This window comes from Salmo salar, chromosome ssa14 (assembly GCF_905237065.1).
Source record: "Salmo salar chromosome ssa14, Ssal_v3.1, whole genome shotgun sequence".
NCBI classification, from domain to species: domain Eukaryota; kingdom Metazoa; phylum Chordata; class Actinopteri; order Salmoniformes; family Salmonidae; genus Salmo; species Salmo salar.
In genome coordinates, this window is record NC_059455.1 from 68,428,738 (window position 1) to 68,455,287 (window position 26,550).

Below are 26,550 nucleotides of genomic sequence, written 5' to 3' on the forward strand. Positions count from 1 at the left end.
AGCCCCCCGACACATAAACTACTGCAGCATAAATACTGGAGGCTGAGACAGGAGGGATCAGAAGACACTGTGGCCCCATCCGATGATACCCCCGGACAGGGCCAAACAGGCAGGATATAACCCCACCCACTTTGCCAAAGCACAGCCCCCACACCACTAGAGGGATGTCTCCAACCACCAACTTACCGTCCTAAGACAAGGCCGAGTATAGCCCACAACGATCTCCGCCATGGCACAACCCAAGGGGGGGGCGCCAACCCAGACAGGAAGACCACGTCAGTGACTCAACCCACTCAAGTGACGCACCCCTCCCATGGACGGCATGGAAGAACACCAGTAAGCCAGTGACTCAGCCCCTGTAAAAGGGTTAGAGGCAGAGAATCCCAATGGAAAGAGGGGAACCGGCAAGGCAGAGACAGCAAGGGCGGTTCGTTGCTCCAGCCTTTCCGTTCACCTTCACACTCCTGGGCCAGACTATACTTAATCATAGGACCTACTGAAGAGATAAGTCTTCAGTAAAGACTTAAAGGTTGAGACTGAGTCTGCGTCTCTCACATGGGTAGGCAGACTATTCCATAAAAATGGAGCTGTATAGGAGAAAGCCCTACCTCCAGCCGTTTGCTTAGAAATTCTAGGGACAATTAGGAGGCCTGCGTCTTGTGACCGTAGCGTACGTGTAGGTATGTACGGCAGGACCAAATCGGAAAGATAGGTAGGAGCAAGCCCATGTAATGCTTTGTAGGTTAGCAGTAAAACCTTGAAATCAGCCCTTGCCTTAACAGGAAGCCAGTGTAGGGAGGCTAGCACTGGAGTAATATGATACATTTTTTTGGTTCTAGTCAGGATTCTAGCAGCCGTATTTAGCACTAACTGAAGTTTGTTTAGTGCTTTATCCGGGTAGCCGGAAAGTAGAGCATTGCAGTAGTCCAGCCTAGAAGTAACAAAAGCATGGATAAATTTTTCTGCGTCATTTTTGGACAGAAAGTTTCTGATTTTTGCAATGTTACGTAGATGGAAAAAAGCTGTCCTTGAAACAGTCTTGATATGTTCTTCAAAAGAGAGATCAGGGTCCAGAGTAACGCCGAGGTCCTTCACAGTTTTATTTGAGACGACTGTACAACCATCCAGATTAATTGTCAGATTCAACAGAAGATCTCTTTGTTTCTTGGGACCTAGAACAAGCATCTCTGTTTTGTCCGAGTTTAAAAGTAGAAAGTTTGCAGCCATCCACTTCTTTATGTCTGAAACACAGGCTTCTAGCGAGGGCAATTTTGGGGCTTCACCATGTTTCATTGAAATGTACAGTAAGTATGCCAGAGTTGAGAACCCTGACTCACGTAGATACAGTACCAGTCAAAGGTTTGGACACACCTACTCATTCCAGGGTTTTTCTTTATTTGTGCTATTTTCTACATTGTATTGTAATAGTAGAGACGTCAAAACTATGAAATGACACATATGGAATCATGTAATAACCAAAAAAAGTGTTAAATCAAAATATATTGTATTTTTGAGATTCTTCAAATTGCCAACCTTTGCCTTGATGACAAATTTGCACACTTTTGGCATTCTCTCGACCAGCTTCACCTGGAATGCTTTTCCAACAGTCTTGATGGAGTTCCCACATATGCTGAGCACTTGTTGGCTGCTTTTCCTTCACTCTGCAATCCGACTCATCCAAAACCATCTTAATTTAGTTGAGGTCGGGGGATTGTGGAGGCCAGGTCATCTGATGCAGCACTTCATCACTCTCCTTCTTGGTAAAATATCTCTTGCACAGCCTGGAGGTGTGTTGGGTCATTGTCCTGTTGAAAAACAAATGATAGTCCCACTAAGCTCAAACAAGATGGGATGGCGTATTGCTGCAGAATACTGTGGTAGCCATGCTGGTTAAGTGTGCATCGAATTCTAAATAAATCACAGACAGTGTCACAAGCAAAGCACCATATTACCTCCTCCTCCATGCATTACGGTGGGAAATACACATGCAGAGATAATCCGTTCACCCACACCACGTCTCACAAAGACACGGCAGTTGGAACCAAAAATCTCCAATTTGAACTCCAGACTAAAGGACAAATTTACACCGGTCTAATGTCCACTGCTCGTGTTTCTTGGCCCAAGCTAGTCTCTTCTCCTTATTGGTGTCCTTTAGTAGTGGTTTCTTTGCAGCAATTCGACCATGACGGCCTGATTCACAGAGTCTCATCTGTTGATGTTGAGATGTGTCTGTTACTTGAACTCTGTGAAGCATTTATTTGGGCTGCAATTTCTGAGGCTGGTAACTCTAATGAACGTATCCTCTACTCTTGGTCTTCCATTCCTGTGGCAGTCCTCATGAGAGCCCGTTTTTATTTTAACTTTATTTAACTAGGCAGGTCAGTTAAGAACAAATTCTTATTTTCAATGACGGCCTAGGAACAGCCTTATTCAGTGGCTCAGTTGGTAGAGCATGGTGTGTGCAACGCCAGGGTTGTGGGTTCGATTCCCACGGGGGGCCAGTACAAAAATTTAAAAAATGCATGAAATGGTATGAAATGTTTGTATTCACTTCGGTAAGTCGCTCTGGATAACAGCGTCTGCTAAATGACTAAAATGTAAAATGCAGAACAACAGATTTTTACCTTGTCAGCTCGGGGATTCGAACTTGCAACCTTTCGGTTACTAGTCAAACGCTCTAACCACTAGGGTTAGTGATCGGTTGAAGAGCATGCATTTAGTTTTACTTGCATTTAAGAGCAGTTGGAGGCCACGGAAGGAGAGTTGTACGGCATTGAAACTCGTCTGGAGGGTAGTTAACACAGTGTCCAAAGAAGGGCCAGAGGTATTCAGAATGGTGTCGTCTGCGTAGAGGTGGATCAGAGAATCACCAGCAGCAAGAGCGACATCATTGATGTATACAGAGAAGAGAGTCAGCCCGAGAATTGAACCCTGTGGCACCCCCATAGTGACTGCCAGAGGTCCGGACAACAGGCCCTCCGATTTGACACACTGAACTCTGTGTCAAAGAATAAAACCAGTTAATTTAGTAAATCTAGCCAAACCTGAGACATAGACCTAATGCCTGAGCCTTATGTAAAAATAGTATTAGTTAGCTTGTCCCCTATAACAACAGAAGTAGTTGTTGAACCAGACGAGGCAATCATTTGAAAAACCAAGGCTGTTGAGTCTGTCAATAAGAATGTGGTGATTGACAGAGTCGAAAGCCTTGGCCAGGTCGATGAATACGGATGAGTAGGTGTTCTAAAACTTTTGAGCGGTAGTGTATTTGGATAAACTCTTCAGAGTTGTGTTCTGTGGGTGTAACTGAGTAGACTGATACCCCATTTCATTGCTTCACAATCCAACCTTGTTTAACATTGTCTAGTCTAAATATGGCATGATTCCACCAATTCTAAACTTCTGCATCACTTTCAAAGAGGTACTTTTATTTTGAAGGTAAACCTCAAATTACACTATTGTGCCTAATCCTTATTGTGGCTAGCTTCACAACATATAACCCGGTCCGGTCGAGCATCACTAGCCAGATTAACCTAGCTGGCTGCTTTTAACGCTAGCTTTGGGCAACAGGGTTAAGTAGCTGCCTAGCTATTTATTTTCATGAACTGAAGTTTAATTTCATTAGGTGAACAACAAGTGGCTACCTAGATAATACTTACTCACAAGGATTCCTAAATCCTTGCTAAGAATAATGAAAATGACTGCAGTTTCAACTGGTCATTGTTTTCAGGCTGGTTGTATTGGTGCTAGCTAGATACCAAGCTAAAGCTAGCTAGCTACCCCAGAAGCTTGTTTGCCAGCTTTGACAGTGCTACTGATAGTAGTGGTAGCGCTTGGCTTGCACGTGCAAATTCAGAACACACAACATTCTATAATAGAACTGTGTTATTTGACGTGTCAAATTAAAAGCTTATTTAATGTGGCAAATCGTGTTATTGCCAAATAGAATTTTTTGACATGTATCTTTTTTGACACGCAAAGACCCAAACGGCGTTTATGTCGTGAAGCTAATAGCAGTGACACTGTAATTCTGGTAGGGCAACATCTGAAAATTAGCGCACTGGTAGTGTGTACCGGTGCTCGACCAGTCGCGAAAGCCAACATCACCCACGACAGAGAACGGTTGATTGTCAAGGGAAATTAATTCCATTATCTTGGTGTTAATGGATTTCACATTTGAGTTGTCTCCCTGAAATGTTCTTACTCATTCAAATGACTGCTCGACTTGTTGACTGCTCGATCCACACAGCAGACATTGTGGGCTAGGTTAGGAATGCTGTGTTGCACGTGTAGCACCAAATTTTCTGTGGCATCATTACGTCATGTACCTACGTTATATAGGTATGCACATCAGCTTTGACATCGGTTTTGCACATAGGCGTTAAACTAGACATCGGGCCGATACCGATGTTGGCATTTTTAGCTAATAACATCCGATTCCGACATGTTCACCGATATATCGTGCACCCCTACTGTACAGCATTACCTATTGATTGTTGATCAATAACATGGGGTATCAATTTACTAAGTGACACCCACAGAACATAACTGTGAAGAGTTTAAACAAATATTAGCATTGTAGCTCTTATTGCGTCACTGGCTGTGGGAAATCAACTCTCAGTCAGCTTATTGTGCGTATTGACATTCATATTGCACTGTACATTGTGGATCAATAAAATGGGATATCGGTCTACTAATGGAAACCCACAGAAAACAACTGCGAAGAGATTACACAAATATTTGCGTTGTAGCTCATATTGCGGGACTCTGAAACGAGCCACATTTATTGTACCAGTCAACCTATTATGTGTTCGTTGAACACTTCTCCAGAGGACAAACAATACAACATGGATGTTTTGGAGTCTGATAACTCTGAGGAGGACTTCGGTACGGAGTAGTCTGATACCCCATTTCATTGCTCCACATTCCATTGCTCCACATTCCATCACTCCAACCTTGTTTCGCATTATCTAGTCTAAATATGGCATGATTCCACTATTTGTTTCCATTTGCATCACTTTCAGAGGGACTTTTATTTAAAAGGCGAACCGCAAATTCCACAACACATAACCCGGTCTGGTCAAGCGGCACTAGCCAGATGAAGCCAGCTAGCTGCTTATAATGTTAACTTGGGGCAACAGGGTTAAATAGCTGGCTAGCTTGTTTAGTTCGTTATCTAGCTAGCTAGTTATTTTAATGAACTGAAGTTCGATTTCAATAGGACAAGTGGTTGCCTAGCTAATATTTAGTCACATGGATTCCTAAATCATTGCTAAGAATATTGAAAATGACTGCAGTTTTGTCTTGTCATTGTTTTCAGGCAGGTTGCATTGGTGCTCGCTAGGTACTAAGCTAAAGCTAACTACCCCAAAAGTTGCTAATAATATCTGTAACAAAAGATATTTGCTAACATTTTTGATCCTGCTTGTTTGACCCTGATCTTATTTCAAATGCTAATACAGACGTCCCATTCGGTCAAACAAATAATGCCTTATTACCAACGCGGTATCGTAACTACATTGTGGCCTAGGAGTGTGCTTGTTTGCAATCTTTTATTTTTTACAGCAGCTTTGACAGTGCTACTGATCGTAATGTTGGCGCTTGGCTTGCACGTGCAAATTTAGCACACACAACATTTCTATAATCTAACTTTTTTATTTGACATGTCAAATGAAAACCTTATTTGACTGGTCAAATAGTGTTATTTGTCATGTTTTTTTTTTGTTTTTTTACACGCAAAGACCCAAATGGCTTTCCATAGTCAACAATCTAAGTCAACTGCCAACCCTGTCTGTTTTGCCAAATAGTTGCTTAGGCGTCGGTTGTGTTGCTAAACAACCATTAAGGTTGACTCTCAGGCAGGATGAAAATGACTACAACGACCATGATCCTTTGCTAGTTATGGCCATTTTCATCATGATTCTTAGCAATTTTTTTGTGCCATTCAGCAACATGACGCCTGAGATAGTGGAGAAAGGAATCACGTTAGGCAATGAATAATTAAATATAAAACGTCCACACAGCACACTGTCGACCAATTGTGTTCTCATTGTCATGCAGCATCATGTGGCTGCTAAACTAATCACCCAATCCCTTCTCAAAGTCAGGGTATGAGTCAAGAAAACTGCCTATTTTCAGTGATAGTATGTAATGTCACGATTCCAAAACTATACAATATTGCAGAGAACAAGTTACATCTCGGAAAAGATTTGCAATGGTGTACTTCTTGTTTACAAAATTCATGCTAATGTTGGGTTTTTGAGCTCGCGCCTAATTGACTCCATTTTACTCCTTGACGGAGAGCTCTACTTGTCCTAGAATCGCCCTGAATGTACCGCTCAGCCCATTGACGACGCATGGGCAACAAAGGGCGTTAATGAGTTTCCCATCTCCTCAAGTGTCTCTGGTTTCCCATATCCTCAAAAGTATCTCTGATGATGCGCAGCCATCGGGAGTTTTCCATAGGAATATGTGGATGACGTCAGCGCAATCACCATCTAATGGTTTTAATGTCTATGGATCTTTTGTCCCTTCATCATTTCTTCTCATGAACCTTTCAAGACACTGAGTAAAGTGGGAAAGAATGTATCAATAATTTGGGTTAGAAAAAATAAATGTGTGTTTAAAACAATAATATCTGGTGTTGAGTACTTCAAGACATTGACTTTAATGTTCCAAAATGACTTTTATGATAGGTAGTCAAAATAATGCAGATATTTTGGGTTCACATTTATTGTTTACTTTTTTCAGACTAAAATGTGTTTAACACAAGGTAATATCTCTGACATTTTTAAAGTAATTCCCCCCTCCATCTTTAACTTTTAACCTTAAAACTCTTACATCTAGACGTTCCTCTAGCGGAACACCTGCTCCAATATCCAATGATGGGCGTGGCGCGAAATACAAAGTCCTCGAAAATCCGAAAACTTCAATTTTTCAAACATATGACTATTTTACACCATTTTAAAGACTCTCCTTTATCTAACCACACTGTCCGATTTCAAAAAGGCTTTACAACGAAAGCAAAACATTAGATTATGTCAGCAGAGTACCCAGCCAGAAATAATCAGACACCCATTTTTCAAGCTAGCATATAAAGTCACAAAAACCAAAACCACAGCTAAATGCAGCACTAACCTTTGATAATCTTCATCAGATGACACTCCTAGGACATTATGTTATACAATACATGCATGTTTTGTTCAATCAAGTTCATATTTATATCAAAAAACAGCTTTTTACATTAGCATGTGATGTTCAGAACTAGCATACCCACCGAAAACTTCCGGTGAATTTACTAAATTACTCACGATAAACGTTCACAAAAAACATAACAATTATTTTAAGAATTATAGATACAGAACTCCTTTATGCAATCGAGGTGTCCGATTTTAAAATAGCTTTTCGGTGAAAGCACATTTTGCAATATTCTGAGTAGATAGCTCACCATCACGGGCTAGCTATTTTGACACCCACCAAGTTTGGCCCTCACCAAACTCAGATTTACTATAAGAAAAATTGGATTACCTTTGCTGTTCTTCGTCAGAATGCACTCCCAGGACTTCTACTTCAATAACAAATGTTGGTTTGGTTCCAAATAATCCATAGTTATATCCAAATAGCGGCGTTTTATTCGTGCGTTCAAGACACTATCCGAAGGGTGACGCGCCCGACGCGTTTCGTGACAAAAAAAATCTAAATATTCAATTACCGTACTTCGAAGCATGTCAACCGTTGTTTAAAATTCATTTTTATGCGATTTTTCTCGTAAAAAAGAGATAATATTCCGACCGGGAAACCTTGTTTTCGTTCAAAGACTAAAAAATAAAAACATGGTGTCGGCTCTTGCACGTGCCCCCAGTCTCATTGTCCTCTGATCGACCACTATCCAAATGCGCTACTGTTTTTCAGCCATGGCCTGCAGAGTCATCATTCCCCGTTCTGGCGCCTTCTGAGAGCCTATGGGAGCGTTAGAAAATGTCACGTTACAGCAGAGATCCCCTGTTTTGGATAGAGATGATCAAGAAGGCCAAGAAATGGTCAGAGAGGGCGCTTCCTGTTTGGAATCTTCTCAGGTTTTGGCCTGCCAAATGAGTTCTGTTATACTCACAGACACCATTCAAACAGTTTTAGAAACTTTGGAGTGTTTTCTATCCAAAGCTAATAATTATATGCATATTCTAGTTTCTGGGCAGGAGTAATAATCAGATTAAATCGGGTACGTTTTTTATCCGGCCGTGAAAATACTGCCCCCTATCCATAAAAAGTTAATAAGTCATACGTTAGAATTTCAATATCACAAACAGAATTTGTGTTATAAGCAGTTAAGAGGCAATTTTTTTCTGAGCGCCAAAACGGGACTTTTTCAAATCCTCCTACACAGTCACATGCAGATGAGATATTTCGATTTCATTTCTATACAGTATCAGAAACAGCAGATTCTTAGGTTTCGAAAACACTTACCATTGCCAAATCAGTCACAAAATTGAATCAATGAGCTCAAAATATTACTTTTTCCGAGAATATCCTCTGTTCCATGCGCTCCACATTTCAGCATGCCAGCAACAGACAGCCTGCAATAACAAACTAATGAAAATGTATTTGCGTTCTTGGAAATATATATTTTTTGTTTTATAATGTTAGCCAAGACCTTAATAAACACAACCAAAGTATTATTTTGAAAATTGATTTATTAGACTGAAAATGGATGTATTAATGTAACGACCCTGGGTTTATAAGTGGGGATAGAGGCGATAGCGCGCCGGACTTCGGGCTAGAAGGTCGAGGGTTCGAGACCTGCTCCCTGCTGTTTCATTACACTGGTGTCAGATGTGGGATCGGACCTTGCATCCAAGACAGTGCATGTGCTTGGCCAGTGAGCGCGTTCCTATAAGACGTAGTCACAAGCTAGCACGAGGACGCCCTATTTAAAAGGAGGGAGTAGTGTAACGACCCTGGGTTTATAACCGCGGATATCAACTCTGCGGCTTGAGCTTGCTTTTGCGGCACAGTTGATAGCGCGCTGGACTTTGGGCTTTCGAGACCTGCTCCCTGCTATTTCATTACATTAGACTGAATGTTCAGTCAAAATTGGCCTGAATGGGGATCCAGAGGCCAGGAATTTCTATTATTAAAAGGAAACATTTTCATTATTTAATAAATGGCCTTAATATTGGTTCCAAAGTAGTACGAGTCAAATGAGTAAACAAGCTGGTAATGTATGCATTAATTTCATAAGCTCTGCTTTTTTTAATCAAAAGTTTCGATTTATTCACTGTCAAATCTATAGTTTATATTTGTCCCAAAAAATGATCTCCCTTGAGGTTTCTGGAGCATCTGTTTCGATTTTGGTTAGTATCCTTAGATGCCATCTTAAAGCTCCATTCTGCTACGAAAACAATAATATGGGGTCCCATCAATTGTTTTGGTATAGAGCTAGGAACGGTCCTAGGGAATTGTAACCACTGTCAAATTAATAGACGGCACTCAGAATATTTTTACTTTGAAACTATACATCGTTCGGTTCGTAAACATTCGATTTGTAACACTCAGAGGACACAGATATAATCCTCGTGTATGGTTGTCAATCTAAGCAGGTATGGAAATTGAAGGTGAAGAAATAAAATTGAGTGTAGAAAGTGAATTAGGACTGAAGGGATGACAGATTAATGTGGTTACATTTAAAATGAATCTCTCTTACCGTTTGCAGTGGTGTTGAAGGAGTGGCCACAGAGCAGTTCAGTAGCTGCTTTCTTCTTGCTGAAGGTGCTCATCTCATCCTCCAATGTCCACCTCTTCTCAACCATCTTATTTTTATTTCTGCAGCCCTCTTCAGCTGCTCCTACTTACTGGTACCTAGCAACTGAAAACCCAGAAAAAATGTGTTTTACATGGATCTTGCGAAACAATTGTATTTTTTTTAATTTTTTTTATACGTAGGAAGCAGGTTTGAGAAGTTAGCGAGGTAACTTTAGTCAACTGAGTTCAATTTTGGATAACCGGTCATACGAAAGTGGCTCACCTTTTAGCCAGGTACATTCATATCTAACCTGCTCCGGGGAATGCTAATGGTACTTTCATGACAACTGGGAACGAGTTTAAATCATGACGTCAGTGATCTTCAGGTCGGGAAGTCAACTCTAGAAAGATCCTGAGTGTCCGATTTGGAATTCCGAGTTCATTTTTTTTCCCAGTGCCAGTTGTTATGAACGCGGCATAACTCACGGTTAACTCCATTTATCGCGAATTAAATGACTGAGCCACGAGATGAAGACCGATAAAATCAGATTACCTCCCTCTTGCAAAGATTGCGTCATCATCCCCTTAATTTGAGGAAGAAGACTGATTACATATTTTAATGAAATGTTTTTTGTGTTAAAAAGTATTAATGTTAAAATATCACGTTACACATTTAGCAATGTCAGAATGCATTTTATACTTCACGCACAATAAGAATCTTGTATGACTTAGCCTAATAAATTATTGTATCTATTTTATGATAGGAGTGGGGGGAAAGGTGCTTGTGCATTGATAAGCACACCAAAGTCGGCATTACTGATAAGTAATGAAATAAAGACATCACTTCTGAAAGCCTATTTCACAAAAGCCTGCTGAATTTGCACATGAACATTTGTCATTTTTATTTCAGCACAAATGAAAACGTGGCACTGACGCTCCCAATGGATTGATGTTTCAGCATTGCCTCAATGAAGAGTTCGGCGTTCGACTACTTATGTGCGACATGCCTTCTATGAGCTTATAATATAAACAACAAGGCTAAAGGTACGGTTTACTTCACTTTTAATCATGTCAATCATGTCAGCACATGTAACAGCAGTTTACAGCCCATTTTTAAATTCTTATTCTTCCTCTCCCCAATTCACTTAAACTATATTTCTTTATTTCCCATGGGCTTCACCAGAGTACCCCCTAGTGGCTGGAATACAACTGTATTAAGCCCCTTACAACACCCCCCCAGCAAAAACGAAATGTTGTCCCAAACATTTCACTGGCCTCAAAACAAACAGAGGATGTAAGTACTGGTCATGAGAACAACTGAGAAAACTGGCCTAACAGCCATATAACTATCTAGACATGTCCAGTCTACCTTTATGGGCAACGACGCAACCCCCACTAAACATTATCACACTGTGATTAGTAAAGGTAACAAGAAAATATATACACATCTGAACATCTGCTAGTTGTTATCCTGATAAGAGCTTGGCAGCCCTAAAGCGTTATAGGTTAGAATGTCTCTGGGCCTCCTCTGCTGGGCTGAACGGCGGGGCAAGGTCATGGGTGACCCCAATGAATCAGTGTCCACTTCATCATGAGATGATTGAGTCTCTGAGCCCTCAGCTGTTTCCATATTTACCCCCGTCCTCTCCAGGCTGTCTCTGAGGACTGGCTGGCACTCCTTCACAGTGAAGTTTCTATCAGTCTGACCCCGTTCCTCACTATTATCTGATACTAGCTATGTGCTACTCTGTCTGCTCTCTTCATCCCTACGTGGCCTATTGATGAAAACTGGATAAGAATCCTCATCTGAGCTCTCAGACTCAGCGCTCTCCCCATTTTTCTACTTTTGCTGGGGTGGTTCCCTTCTCCACAGACCCCTACAGGGTGTTTCAACAAGTTCCTCAAATGGTAGGGAATTACACGACATGAGCACACTGCGATGCAGAACCCAGGCCCTGCCTGTACCCCTCTCGGGTTTGACCTTAAGAACGGCTGTCGTCACCTTTCCTGGTTTACCACCACGTGTATTTGGTCCTCCCAGTGTGATTTGAGCTTTCCTGGCCCCCCACGTTCTGACATGTTCCTCACCAGTACACGATCCCCAGAGACCAGAACCTAACTCATTTTCTTCCGATCGTAGTAGGCTTTTCCCTTTGCTGTTGATTTCTCCATGTTTCTAATGGCAATGTCATAGGCTTCCGTCATCTGTTGCTGCCACTTCTTAGCGTAATCCTGGTATGATTTCTCCTGTTCCTTTATCTGTCAACAGGTAGCAGTGGAGCCCTTCGAAATAGCAGGAAATATGGGGAAAACCCAATAGCATCACTGGTGGTACAAATATATGCATGAACGACCTTGTTCAGATAATCACCCCAGTTGGCCTTTTTCTCTTCATCTAGTGTGCACAACATTGACAACAGTGTACGGTTAAATCTCTCCACCGGAATCCCCTGTGGATGATATGGAGTGTAGGTAGGGGTAGTCAGGTGGCCAGCCGTGGAAAAATGCTTATTGAAATTATCGATTATCGTAGATTTATCTGTGGTGAAAGTGTTTCCTATCCTCAGTGCAGTGGGCGGCTGGGAGGAGGTGCTATTATTCTCCATGGACTTTACAGTGTCCCAAAACTTTTTGGAATTAGTGCTACAGGAAGCAAATTTCTTTTTGAAAAAGCTAGCCTTAGTTTTCCTAACTGACTGAGTATATTGGTTCCTGACTTCCCTGAAAAGTTGCATATCGCGGGGGGCTATTCGATGCTAATGCAGAACGCCACAGGATGTTTTTGTGCTGGTAAAAGGGCAGTCAAGTCTGGGGTGAACCAAGGGCTATATCTGTTCTTAGTTTCAAATTTTTTGAATGGGGCATGCTTATTTAAGATGGAGAGGAAAGCACTTTTGAAGAGCAACCAGGCATCCTCTACTGACGGGATGAGGTCAATATCCTTCCAGAATACCCGGGCCAGGTCGATTAGAAAGGCCTGCTTGCTGAAGTGTTTTAGGGAGCATTTGACAGTGATGAGGGGTGGTCGTTTGACCACGGTTCCAGTACGCACGCAGGCAATGAGGCAGTGATTGCTGAGATCCTGGTTGAAGACAGCAGAGGTGTATTTAGAGGGCAGGTTGGTCAGGATGATATCTAAGAGGGTGCCCATTGTTACGGATTTAGGGTTGTACCTTGTAGGTTCCTTGATGATTTGTGTGAGATTGAGGGCATCTAGCTTAGATTGTAGGACGGCCGGGGTGTTAAGCATGTCCCAGTTTAGGTCACCTAACAGTACGAACTCTGAAGATAGATGGGGGGTGATCAATTCACATATGGTGTCCAGGGCACAGCTGGGGCCCGAGGGGGGTCTATAACAAGCGGCAACGGTGAGGGACTTGTTTCTGGAAAGGTGGACTTTTAGAAGTAGAAGCTCAAATTGTTTCGGCACAGACCTGGATAGTATGACAGAACTCTGCAGGCTATCTCTGCAGTACATTGCAACTCCACCCCCTTTGGCAGTTCTATCTTGTCAGAAAATGTTATAGTTAGGGATGGAAATGTCAGGATTTTTGGTGGCCTTCCTAAGCCAGGATTCAGACATGGCTAGGGCATCCGGGTTGGCGAAGTGTGCTAAAGCAGTGAATAAAACAAACTTAGGGAGGAGGCTTCTAATGTTAACATGCATGAAACCAATGCTTGAAACCAAGGAATAGATTCAAGGCATAATGTACAGACGGGTATGGTAGGATGTGAGTACAGCGGAGGTAAACCTAGGCAATGAGTGACGATGAGAGAGGTTTTGTCTCTAGAGGCACCATTTAAGCCAGGTGCGGTCACCACGTGTGTGGGGGGGTGAAACATAAGGGCTAGCTTAGGCATATTGAGCAGGGCTGGAGGCTCTACAGTGAAATAAGACAACAATTACTAACCAAAACAGCAATAGACAAGACATATTGACATTAGGGAGAGGCATGTGTAGCCGAGTGATCATAGGGTCCAGTGAGTAACTAGGCGAGCTGGTGGCACGGCAATTCAGACAGCTAGCAGGCCGGGGCTAGCAGATGTGCCTCAGGGGAATGTCGCAACGGGAGAGTCTGTTGAAACCCCCTCGGATGGTTACGTCGGCAGACCAGTCGTGATGGATCAGCCGGGCTCCGTGTCGGCAGTTACAGTTGAAGTCGGAAGTTTACATACACCTTAGCCAAATACATTAAAACTCAGTTTTTCACAATTCCTGACATTTAATCTTAGAAAAAATCCCTGTTTTAGGTCAGTTAGGATCACCACTTTATTTTAAGAATGTGAAATATCAGAATAATATTAGAGAAAATGATTTACTTCAGCTTTTATTTCTTTCATCACATTCCCAGTGGGTTAGAAGTTTACATACACTCAATTAGTATTTGGTAGCTTTGCCTTTAAATTGTTTAACTTAGGTCAAATGTTTTGGGTAGCCTTCCACAAGCTTCCCACAATAAGTTGGATGAATTTTGGCCCATTCCTCCTGACAGAGCTGGTGTAACTGAGTCAGGTTTGTAGGCCTCCTTGCTCGTACACTCTTTTTCAGTTCTGCCCACAAATTTTATATAGGACTGAAGTCAGGGCTTTGTGATGGCCACTCCAATACCTTGACTTTTTTGTACTTAACCTGTTGGGGCTAGGGGGCAGTATTTCCCCTGCCGGATAAAAAACATACCCGATTTAATCTGGTTACTACTCCTGCCCAGAAACTAGAATATGCATATAATTAGTAGATTTGGATAGAAAACACCCTAAAGTTTCTAAAACTGTTTGAATGGTGTCTGTGAGTATAACAGAACTCATATGGCAGGCCAAAACCTGAGAAGATTCCATTCAGGAAGTGACATGTACGTGTCCATGAGTCTCACCTTTCCAAAGGGGTCACATTAGTGTTTAGCCCAAACTGATCGGACGCTGCTGACAGAAGTCGGTAGATCAGCTGTACCGATTTCAGTCGAGTCCCAAGACGCTTTTTGGGGTCATAGAGCAAAACACTGTTGTGTTCGTGAGAGTCTCATCTTTCCATGTTCGGATGCTACAGACGATTTTGTGAGAAGACTGATTTTCAGGACGTTTCATGGTCTGACAAACACCGCTCCAGCTCTGTCCCCTTTCACCGCAGATGCGGAAGTGCGACATAGGCGGATGCGGTGGATTGAGACGAATCCAATGCAAAAAAACTTAAAGATTTGTATGGGGATTTTTGTATTATGCTAATTAGATTTCCGCAGGGCGTGGACATCGACCTTAGGGGTTAACAAATGACATCAATAAGCGATCAAACGTCCCACCTTGCCCAGGGAGGTTAAGCCATTTTGCCACAACTTTGGAAGTATGCTTGAGGTCATTGTCCATTTGGAAGACCCATTTGCGACCAAGCTTTAACTTCCTGGCTGATGTCTTGAGATGTTGCTTCAATATATCCACATCATTTTCCTTCTTCATGATGCCATCTATTATGTGAAGTGCAGCAGTCCCTCCTGCAGCAAAGCACCCCCACAACATGATGCTGCCACCCCCGTGCTTCACGGTTGGGATGGTGTTCTTCGGCTTGCAAGCCTCACCCTTTTTCCTCCAAACATAACGATGGTCACTATGGCCAAACAGCTCTATTTTTGTTTCACCCATGTGCAGTTGCAAACCGTAGTCTGGCTTTTTTTATGGCGGTTTTGGAGCAGTGGCTTCTTCCTTGCTGAGTGGCCTTTCAGGTTATGTCGATATAGGACTCGTTTTACTGTGGATATAGATACTTTTGTACCTGTTTCCTCCAGCATCTTCACAAGGTCCTTTGCTGTTGTTCTGGGATTGATTTGCACTTTTCGCACCAAAGTACGTTCATCTCTAGGAGACAGAACGCATCTCCTTCCTTAACGGTAAGACGGCTGCGTGGTGCCATGGTGTTTATACTTGCGTACTATTGTTTGTACAGATGAACATCGTACCTCCAGGGATTTGGAATTTGCTCCCACGGATGAACCAGACTTGTGGTGGTCTACAATTTTTTTTACAATTTTTTCTTTCGTGGCAGATTTCTTGTCATTTTCCCATGATGTCAAGCAAAGAGGCACTGAGTTTGAAGGTAGGCTTTAAAATACCTCCACAGGTTCACCTCCAATTGACTCAAATGATGTCAATTAGCCTATCAGAAGCTTCTAAAGCCATGACATCATTTTCTGGAATTTTCCAAGCTGTTTAAAGGCACAGTCAACTTAGTGTATGTAAACTTCTGACCTACTGGAATTGTGATACAGTGAATTATAAGTGAAATAATCTGTCTGTAAACAATTGTTGGAAAAATTACTTGTGTCATGCACAAAGTAGATGTCCGCAGGGCTCTCCAGAGGGTGGTGCGGTCTGCACAACGCATCACTGGGGGCAAACTACCTGCCCTCCCGGACACCTACAGCACCCGATGTCGCAGGAAGGCAAAAAAAGATCATCAAGGACAATAACCACCCGAGCCACTGCCTGTTCACCGCGCTTCCACCCAGAAGGCGAGGTCAGTACAGGTGCATCAAAGCTGGGCCAGAGAGATTGAAAAACAGCTTCTGTCACAGAGGCGGCTGCCTATCTACAGACTTGATATCATTGGCCACTTTAATAAATTAAACACTAGTCACTTTAATAATGCCACTTTAAGAATGTTTACATATCTCGCATTACTCATCTCATATGTATATACATTATACTGTATCCTTCACTATATATTCTTTACTATCTACTGCATCTTAGCCGCGCTGTCACTGCTCATCCATATATTTTATACTTATATATTATTATCCCATTCCTTTACTAGATTGTGTGTATTAGGTTTTGTTGTGGAATTTACTAGATTGTGTGTATTCCACAACAAAACCTAATACACACAATCTTAGATATTAGGTTTAGTTGTGGAATTATTAGATATTACCTGTTAGATACTGCTGCGCTGTCGAATCTAGAAGCATAAGCATTTCGCTACACTCGCAATAACATCTGCCAACCATGTGTATGTGACCAATTTCATTTGATTGAAGTAATTATTAAATAAAGAGTGAGGGAGATAGTGTGTGTGTGTTGGTCACTAATAAAGTGAACATCCCATATGCTTTGAGATCACATATTTTGTTGCTGCCAATTAACAGCCGATCTGAAAACAGTTTATTTTGCTCTTCAGCTTTCCTTGTCTAAAGCGGCTCCTATTGCTATCTGCGTTCCCAGCGAATGACCTGCCACTTTCGCAAAACACATTAAAACTGACTTTTTTTCATTGATGCTACATTTTACTAGAAACTTTTGGGCTATTCTTCATCGCATTAGAACCCTTTGGGTGAAGTTAAGTTGGTATTTAGGACTGCTTTAAATCGTAACTGCAGGTCTTTTATAGAAAAAGCCAATCCCAGGAGCTATGGAGCTTTAGTTTTTATCCCAGGCTCTGATTTATTTGATTTCAGAGGAAGTTTTGTTATGCGTGCTTATAGCACAGCACTGCTGAATGATTTAGTAGGAAGAGAGAGCCTAGTCAGTGAGAGAAAGTCAAAAGACAAATTCTTGTCTCATCCCTTAATTGGTGAAGGAGGAAAAAAGTCAGACTCCAAACGATTTAATATCCCAATAAATACATTTTTGTCGCAAATGAGACTTTAGTGTAACCATTTGTCGCGATATGTGCGACATAGAGTATCACTCTCTTAATTGGTCAACAAAATGTTTGTTGCTGGACTCCACCCTCTCCTTTGAACACATAACACAGACTGTCAAGTCCTAATTCTTCCACCTCTGCAATATTGCCAAAGTCAGGTCCTCCCTCACCTGTCCTGCTGCTGAAACCTCCTCCCGTCTTGACTACTGCAACTCACTACTCTCCGGCATCAACTCAAGCTCCCTCCATAAGCTCCAAATGTTTCAAAAATCTGCAGCCCAACTCCTCACCCACACTAAGTCCTGGCAGCACATCACCCCTGTCCTCTGTGATGTCCACTTGCTCCTTGTCTCCCAACGCATTGATTACAAGATCCTCCTTCTGACCTACAAAGCCCTTCACCACCTTGCCCCCCTTACCTCTAAGACCTTCTTCTCCCCTACCAACACACACGCTCACTCCATTCCACCACTGCAGTCCACCTTGCCATCCCCAGGTCGAAGCTCCAGAGCTTCAGCGACAGGGCCTTTTCCACAGTTGCTCCTAGGCTCTGGAACTCCCTCCCTCCAGCCATCTGTGACAGCGAGTCCATCACTGTCTTTCACTCCCTCCTAAAGTCCCACCTCTTTGACAAGGTCGACCCTTAAGCGAGTCCATATACTACAAAGACACTACTCTCTTCACCATACTGAGCTGCACCTAACCCAAACCCTTACCCTACCCCTTACCCTAAACTGGGTTCGTATCCAAATCCCAACCCTCCCCTACCCATACACTGATACATCACATTTCTCTTCTTTCAGCCCACCCCTATCTTTATTCATGTTTTTCTTTGGTCTGATGTTTTGTTTTGACTAAATTTGGTTGTTTTAAAATTGTAAAGTGACTTTGGGTCCTTGAAAAGCTCTATATAAGTACATGATTGTATCATTATTATTATTATTATAAATTTGCCATGTGAGGATTATTTTATCTAATAGAAGTTTTGCAATGGTTAGGTGGTTACAAATGCAATGATACAGTATAAGTGGATGCAAGTGGCATTTTGGCCTGTTGCCTGTTGTCATAGAGACTCATCATGGATATAACCCCTTTCAGCATGGACATTTCCGTTGAGGGATTCCATAATTTTAAAGTAGTCAACTGGGTGGGGATTCCTGAGTTTGGACCAATCAGCCAATGAAGATAACCTCAATGGCACTGCCCATGCTGTTACAGATGCTATAATGGCACAGATACAAAGATGAGTCCTATATCTATCTCTATGACCTGTTGTTCACATGCCTATCTGCCCTCTCATTGGCTAGAATTGTCCCAGCTGATCTTGCCTCCTCCCGCCTGCCTTCCATCTTTGAGGCCATGTATTTCCATTGCTAGTGGTCACTCGAATATCTTGTCAATATAATAGCCCATCTTTGATCAAACCCATCATTCTCTTAGGCAGTAGTTCCCAACTCCGGTCCTCAACTACCCCAAACCGGACACATTTCTGTTGTGGTCCCGAACAGCGCACCTGATTGTACTTGGCAACTAATCATCAACCCCTTGACAAGTTGAATGAGATGTGTTTGACTGGGGCTTCAACAATAATGTGTACTGTTGGGGGTATTCGAGGACCAGAGTTGGGAATCAATGCCTAAGATGAAGCAAATCAAAGCCCCACCTACAGTCAATATTTTTGGAAGCCAAATACCCCAGGATCCCTGAGTTCTAATTGTAATACTCCAGGGGCTTTATTGTTTGTGAAAATAATCCTGCTCTCCAAGAAATGGTAGAAACAGTAAACATGCTAAATAAATCATGTTTTTTTTCTCCCCTTTTTTTTCTCCCCTCGTCTCCGAGGCACCATGCAGTGCTGTCTTTTTGAAAGCAAACCTGAGCGGATGGGCCAACAACGCCTGTTTCATCTAGTCATCCAGTGCCTGACGAGATCTGACTGGCCCGGTACCGAGTGAGATCTCAAGAGTCAACGCTCGCCACGGCAATCCATCGGCCTCCATAAACAAACGGAGCCAAACGTCATCAGATGTTGGCGTTGTTGCTTGTTCTGAGCAGTGGAAGGTGTGGTGGTAGATTTAGCTTTGATTTTAGAAGAGTTAGATGTAAATATGTGAAGTGGAGACTAATTAAATTTGAAGTTAAGTCAGTCTTTTGGATGCTCAACGTCAGTGTGGCCATATATTCTGTCAATTTCCATAAAACACCAGTGTTGTATTATGTGGATGAGCCACACAATTTCTCTATTTGTATTCTTGAAAGACTGGCTATTGGAAGGGTCCGTGTCCGAAATCTAATGTGGCACCTACTTTTTGGAGAGAACCCTTGAGGCGGAACGGGTGTAGTAACAATCAAACCTCATCCTTCAAATGTAAGGTCTAATTCCCGACCATTAAACCAACCTCTCAATAACACCTTATTCTCCACATCACAAACCCTCCACAGCATCCCGACTACAGACAGACACATCCAGAAGCTTTTAAAGCCACAATCCCTCAGTTCATCTATAAAGAAACAGAACGGCCCCATTTAAGCTGCAGAGTGCTTGCCAAAAGTCTCCTTGGAGACAAATCTGTAATTTAAAATAAGCATTCGCCCATTAAGGTAAGTAAATAAATAAATAAAGGAAGGAAGACCGCAAGGTATGCAAATGAGGGTGACGACAGAGTACTTTGAGGCAACATTTGTGATGCGGCAGCGATTCATCACCGAGGTTGGAAATACACTCTCCATCCTTAGCATATTCTAATAAAGCCCTGCTATGCAAATGAGGCTGCCCTTCTTCTTCACTTCCACCGTTAAGTTCATCTTCCAAACAGGAGGAATGGGTGCAATGAAAGGTTTGTGTGAGCACAAACACAAACATGTATGCACGGACCACGTAAGCGAGCGCACACATTGATACACACACATGGTACATGTGTATGTATCAATGTGTGCCTATGGTGCACATACATACACACACACACGACAGATGGCAAGCGTGCAAAAAATACACCTCGATGCATACTGTGGTAAACCGTGGGGTGTTGGGTTGAGCGTGCAGAAATTGACACGCAGACAGGGAGCCTTTGGTCCACAAAACAACTTTACTAAGACGGAAAATAAAGATATCAAAGAAATCACTTTGGTTTTGCTCGGTCTTTCTTCTCTCTCTTAACTGGTGTCCGTCTCTCCCCCTTCTCTCTCACGGTGTGCCATCGAGCTCCTTTTATTTAGCCTCCACGGCTGGTTGGCACTTTCCTCTAATTACCTCCACTTATAGATGTCCGTGTCGGGGTGCCCAGCTCCCGTATCCCCAGCAGAGGGAGCCAACGTCGTCTCACGTACCTCCCCTCTATTACCATCCCCCGGGGTAGACCTCCTGGGATTCCACACACACAGCCCCTTAGCTCTAACTGGGAGGGAGGCATGCTCAGGGCTAGGTTTGCATCCCTCCTGGATAGGGCGTCCGCATTTCCGTGCTGGGCCCCTGACCTGTGGATGACAGAGAAAGAGAATCGCTGTAAGGACAGGAACCAGTGGGTGACACGCTTATTCGTGTCCTTACCTCGTGCCATCCACACGAGGGGGGCATGGTCAGTGATCAGGGTGAACTTCCTCCCGAGGAGGTAATATTTGAGGGTGTCGAGTGCCCACTTCACGGCGAGGCACTCCTCGACAATTGAGTATGTCTTCTCCCTCAGGAGGAATTTCCTGCTGACATACATGATGGGGTGCTCCCCATCTTCCTGCTCTTGGGACAAAACGGCCCCTACCCCGGTGTCAGACGCGTCTGTCTGGACGAGGAGGTTCTTTGAGAAGTCCGGGGTGACGAGTACCGGGTGCGAACATAGCACATCCTTCAGGGCCTGGAACGCCTCCTCTGTGTCCTCCGTCCATTGCACCGTCTGGGGTAGTCGTGCCTTTGATAGATCTGTGAGGGGAGAAGCTATTGCGGGAAAGTTAGGTACAAATCTACTGTAGTACCCTGCTAACCCCAGGAATGACTTTACCTACCTCTTAGTTCGGGGGACCGGCCATCCCCTAATGGCAGCGATTTTTGGGGGGGGATTTCACATTTCCCCACCCGATCTGATATCCCAGGTACTCCACTCCGGTGTAGCCCAGCTTGCACTTGTGGGGGTTCGCGGTCAGACCTGCATCCCTTAGCGCATCAATCACGGCCTGTAACTTACGCAGATGTGACTCCCAATTGTCACTGTGCACAATTATGTCATTCAGATACGCCGCTGCGTACTCACTGTGCGACCGCAGGACTCGATCCATGAGTCGCTGAAAGGTCGCTGGTGCCCCATGAAGCCCGAAAGGCAGAACCCGGTAGCGCAGTACTCAGATTATTGCAAAGTGTGCATTCCCAGTAAAGTTATTTTGAAATCTGTCAATGCGGTTGCATTCAGGAGATGTTAATCTATAATTCTTTGAATAACAGTTTAATATTTTATCAACGTTTATAATGAGTATTCTTGTAAATTGTTGTGCTGATTCACCGTAGGTTTTGGGGGAAATACATTTTCTGAACGTCACGCGCCAATGTAAAATGCTGTTTTTGGATATAAATATGAACTTGATAGAACAAAAAATGCATGTATTGTCTAACATAATATCCTAGGAGTATCATCTGATGACGATTGTCAAAGGTTAGTGCATAATTTTGGCTGGTTTTCTGCTTTTGGTGACGCCTGTCCTTGCATTGAAAATGGCTGTGTGTAATTTTTTGTCTATGTACTCTCCTAACATAATCTAACTTTATGCTTTCGCCGTAAAGCCTCTTTGAAATCTGACAATTTGGTTGGATTAAGGAGATGTTTATCTTTCAAATGGTGTAAAATAGTTGATTGTTTGAGAAATTGAAATTATTTGATTTTTGCTGTTTTGAATTTCGCGCCATGCTAGCTTGTCAAGCAATCCCGTCAGTGGGATTCTATCCCCAAGAACACAGTTACCCCGATAGTTACTGTTAGATGCTCTGACTCAACCTGTTCTCTCTTTTTACAGTCTCAGTGATTATGGCCTACTTTATTGCAGTGTTTACACGGTGCCTCACAATCTCAAGCAAAATGACCTGGCTTGCTACATTTGTAACATTTAGGTCCCTCTCTGTCTTCTCTCTTCAGAGTTCTTTGTCTTTTCTCACCTCCACCCTTCTCTACCTCTATCCACTTTCTCAATAAGGTAGCTAAATCCTGTACTCCTTTCTGTGTCTCTTCTTCTCTCCCTCCCTCGGCTCCCTGAGGACCAGCATATGGAGGAGGGGGTAACGGGACGTGCGGCACCTGGTTTGGCTGCCTCCGTTTCATTACCACCACCTCGTCTGGATTTTCCCTCTACCCCTGGTCTGCCAGGGAGGGGTATAATTTGGGTTTAGGTGGTTTCTCTGTGGGAGCCGTGAGAGTCCTCTCTGTCTGCTCCTGGCTACCTAATTCTTCGTCCTTAGTAGCTCCTTTTTTCTTGGCCCCCTCCGCTCTTTTTCTAGCTTCAGCCAGCCAAATACGAGCGGTATCAAGCCCTTCTGTTCGTTGCTTCTCTATCTTGTCCGCACAGATCCTATTTATTTGTTTAATCATTGATTCCAGTTTTTCTCTATTTAAACATCCATCAAATTTGTACTTCTTCCTCCATTTCGGGCCAAAATAGATGTTTCTTTTATCTTTTCCCTGCATATATCTCTCATCTCTGGTAAATACCGGAATACCCTTAGAGGATTTACTACCCATGTTCGTTCAATTACTATCGTTGTTATTATGCTTCTTCTCACGATCTATGTGTACGTGCTATTAATCTCTATGTGTGTGCTTTCTACCATTATTATCCTTAACCTATGTTGAAAAATACCTACCGTTAATCTTTCCTAGAATTTTAGAATAATTATTTGTATGAATCCTGATATTATTTATATCTCACACGTATACAACAATAAGTTATACTTATTTTTATGTCCTTCCTTGCGACTTTTGACTGAACAATATATCTATCTCACATGCAAACAATTATCTTCTTAAACTATGTGTGTGCTTCTAAAACTCTGATTCAATTACCTTTCCTTCTTCTCACAATCTATGTGTCTCACAATTGAAGTGTATGTCACTACTCCCTATGCGTGTACTAACACTCTTATGCTCAAAATCTATGTGTATCTCTTGACCTATGTGTGCTTTTCCTTTCTTGAAACTTTATCTATAGAGGTGTCTTTCGATCGGACATTAGGTCTCATACGTATACAACTATAAGCTATTTTCCAGGGGTCGTAAAGCCCTAGTTAGCAGCCTATTTTTCTGTTGTTCCTTGCAATTATTGACTTGTTAATATCCCGTATCTCACTCCGCTATATTAGGTTTCCCTCCTTCATTGGATAATCAGACCTAGATGTGCGCCTCCTAAAGATCTGACCATCCCCTCCTAGGCGTGTTTAGACAGGCGACCTATATTAATATAATCATGTCTCTGACCTCTCTCATAATTATATTATTATTATGTCGCCTTCCAATTTACGTTTTTGTGCCAATGTCTTTCAAGCAATTGTACGTTTAAGGTCTCAACATTTAGCTAGTTTATATTGGTAGTGGCCACAGATACCTTGGAGTCATTCCGGACCCCTCCTCCTCCTATTTCAATTTATACCCGATTCCTATCTTCCATTTGCACAGAATACTTGGTTCCCTTTAAAACATTTTTTCTCCACAGAAAATTCTAAAGACAGGTCACCAGATATAAACTCCTTCGGATATTCCAGCGTCTAACACCCAGAGTACATTAAAATCCTTTATAATCGCTCCCGCCTTTCACTCTCATTTCATCATTTAATGCAATCATACAGGTGCTCTCCCCTAATCCGTGAATAAAGCGCACTAACCTTGTTTTTTTGCAGCTGAGGTTTCAATGTTGGTAGGATCTCGTCACCGCTTCTGTCGCAAACCAGTTTGCCACCAGCCTGTGAAGAACCCTCAGCAAGGGGCCAGGTCTTTAATCTACGGATATTTCATCCGCCCGTGCATGGTTTCGCTGTCTTCATGGACCGACAGAAGCAGGTATTGAGTTCTGGCTTTCGAAGGACCAAGCTGTCGGAAGTATTTTGTATCCCAACGATAATAATTAACAATCGATAAGCTTTGACTAATCCCCAAGGTTTGTAAGACACTGGGTTAATAATAATTAGGCAAAGACTCAGCTTATGCAAAAGGTTCGTACAGTTTATTCAGAGAAGTCCATTACACTGAAGTCCATTACACAGACATTCATTTTATGCTCACTCCCTACTTACGCACATACCTCCACACAAACAGTAGATGTCCTACACACATACATACACACGAACAGTAGGTGAGTTGTATCCCTCCCCAGAGTTCTCACCACTGTTAATCACGACCCAGCACTGTCTGTTCCTTTCCCCCGAGATTAGAGGAACCTTGAGAGTTACTCCCTTTCTTCTCTAAGTTCTCGCTAGGTCAGGTCAAACACAGTCTAATTGTTCTTGCTATTTTCTTAGGCACACTCATACACACATACATTTCTCTTCCTCCCGGGTCTCTACTAGACCTTATGGGACTTACGTTTAGTACTTTAATTATTCATTATACATAACTACTAATTACTAATTAGTTACATTTCAGGGTTGGATTCTTTAATCATTTACCTTTAAACCAATTATTCCCTTATCAATGTGTGACTAGACCATTGTGTTACTATGTAGTAATGTTGGTCAAGTTAAGAGGGAGAAATGTATGATTGAGAAAACAGAGGCTGGTAGACTACACATGATAACTCTGAAAAAGCTGACAACAGGAGGGCCCTTCCAAGGCCTCTCTAATCTAGGGAGGGGAGGAACAGCGAGAAACTGCCAAGGCTGGTAGAAAAGTGATAAACCTGTGTGTGTGTGTGTGTGTGTGTGTGTGTGTGTGTGTGTGTGTGTGTGTGCGCGTGCGTGCGTGCGTAGAGGGGGTAATAAAGACTGTTCAAATTTTGGTTGACTTTAGAACGTTCTCTGAATAAACGACAAACATTTTGCAGAATCTGAGACTTTGCCAAATTATTATTAAACCCAGGGTCTTACAAACCTCGGGAATTAGTCAAAGCTTAAATGATTGTTAGTTATCATCATTGGGATTGAAAATTCTCGTGACACTTACTGACCTCGTTCAGGGCCCGGAAGTCATTACAGAAGCAGACGGTTCCGTCCAGTTTCGGAAGCAGCACTATGGGTCTAGACCACTCACTGCGTGACTCCACCAGTACCCCCATTTCTAACATTGTCATCACTTCCCGCTGGACTGCCACCCTCCGGGCTTCTGGTATCCGGTATGGCTGTTTACTCACTTTTTCTCCCGGAAGGGTGTGGATCTGATGTTCCACGAGGTCCGTGCGCCCCGGCACCTCGGAGAACATGGCCGTATTCTGCTGGACCAACTCTCTGAGTTCTTGTCGTTGGGTCGGGCTGAGATCTTCCCCATTGCCACTTCGACCGAGGGAGGGCCCTACTGTGGCCGGGTCCACGTTAAGCACAGCGCCTCACGTGCGTGCCATTTCTTCAGTAAATTCACATGGTAAAGCTGGAGGGGTTTTCTCCGCCCCGGTTGCCGGACCTTATCCTCTTGACGGGCTCGTCCCGTATGCGGGACGGACATCCAGCGAAAAAATCCTATCGCCATTAGCATAACGAAATTTAATATATATCTTTTTTCAAATATAGGACTATGTTATATCGTTTTATAGATACACCTCTCCTGAATCTAACCACGTTGTCCGATTTCAAAAAGGCTTTACAGCAAAAGCAAAACATTAGATTATGTTAGAGGAGTATATCGTAAAAGTAGCCACATAGCCATTTTCCGACCAACCACATGCATCACAAATAACCAAAAAACAGCTAAATGCAGCACTAACCTTTTACAAACTTCATCAGATGACACTGCTAGGACATCATGTTACACAATACATGCATTCTTTTGTTCGATAAAGTTCATATTTATATATAAAAACAGCATTTTACATCGGCGCGTAACGTTGACAAACTATTTTCCCTCAAATGCATCCGGTGAAACAGCGCTACAATTTACTAAATTACTATTCGAAAACATTTTTAAAATGTAATATTGTCATTCTAAGATTTATAGATGAATATCTCTTGAAAGCACCTGTAATGCCAGATTTAAAAATAACTTTACTGGGTAATCACACTTTGCGATAAAAGGGGA

General features: G+C 42.7%; 1 protein-coding gene and 1 long non-coding RNA gene across 3 annotated transcripts in view; both read right to left on the reverse strand.

The window, feature by feature from the left end:
- The window catches only part of LOC106569855 (mucin-17), a 173,989-nt gene that overhangs the window by 77,276 nt on the left and 70,163 nt on the right, over positions 1 to 26,550 (reverse strand). The gene's annotated exons all lie outside the window — the stretch shown is intronic.
- On the reverse strand, positions 7,922 to 10,260 carry LOC106569861 (uncharacterized). 2 transcript variants are annotated; one of them, XR_001320573.2, is made up of 4 exons: positions 10,022 to 10,260; positions 9,701 to 9,862; positions 8,512 to 8,573; positions 7,922 to 7,959 (listed from the first exon to the last, which is right to left on the reverse strand). It is a non-coding gene; the product is annotated as an uncharacterized lncRNA (long non-coding RNA). The 2 variants fall into 2 exon arrangements; XR_006758904.1 differs by lacking the exon at positions 10,022 to 10,260 and having other exon boundaries at positions 9,701 to 9,956.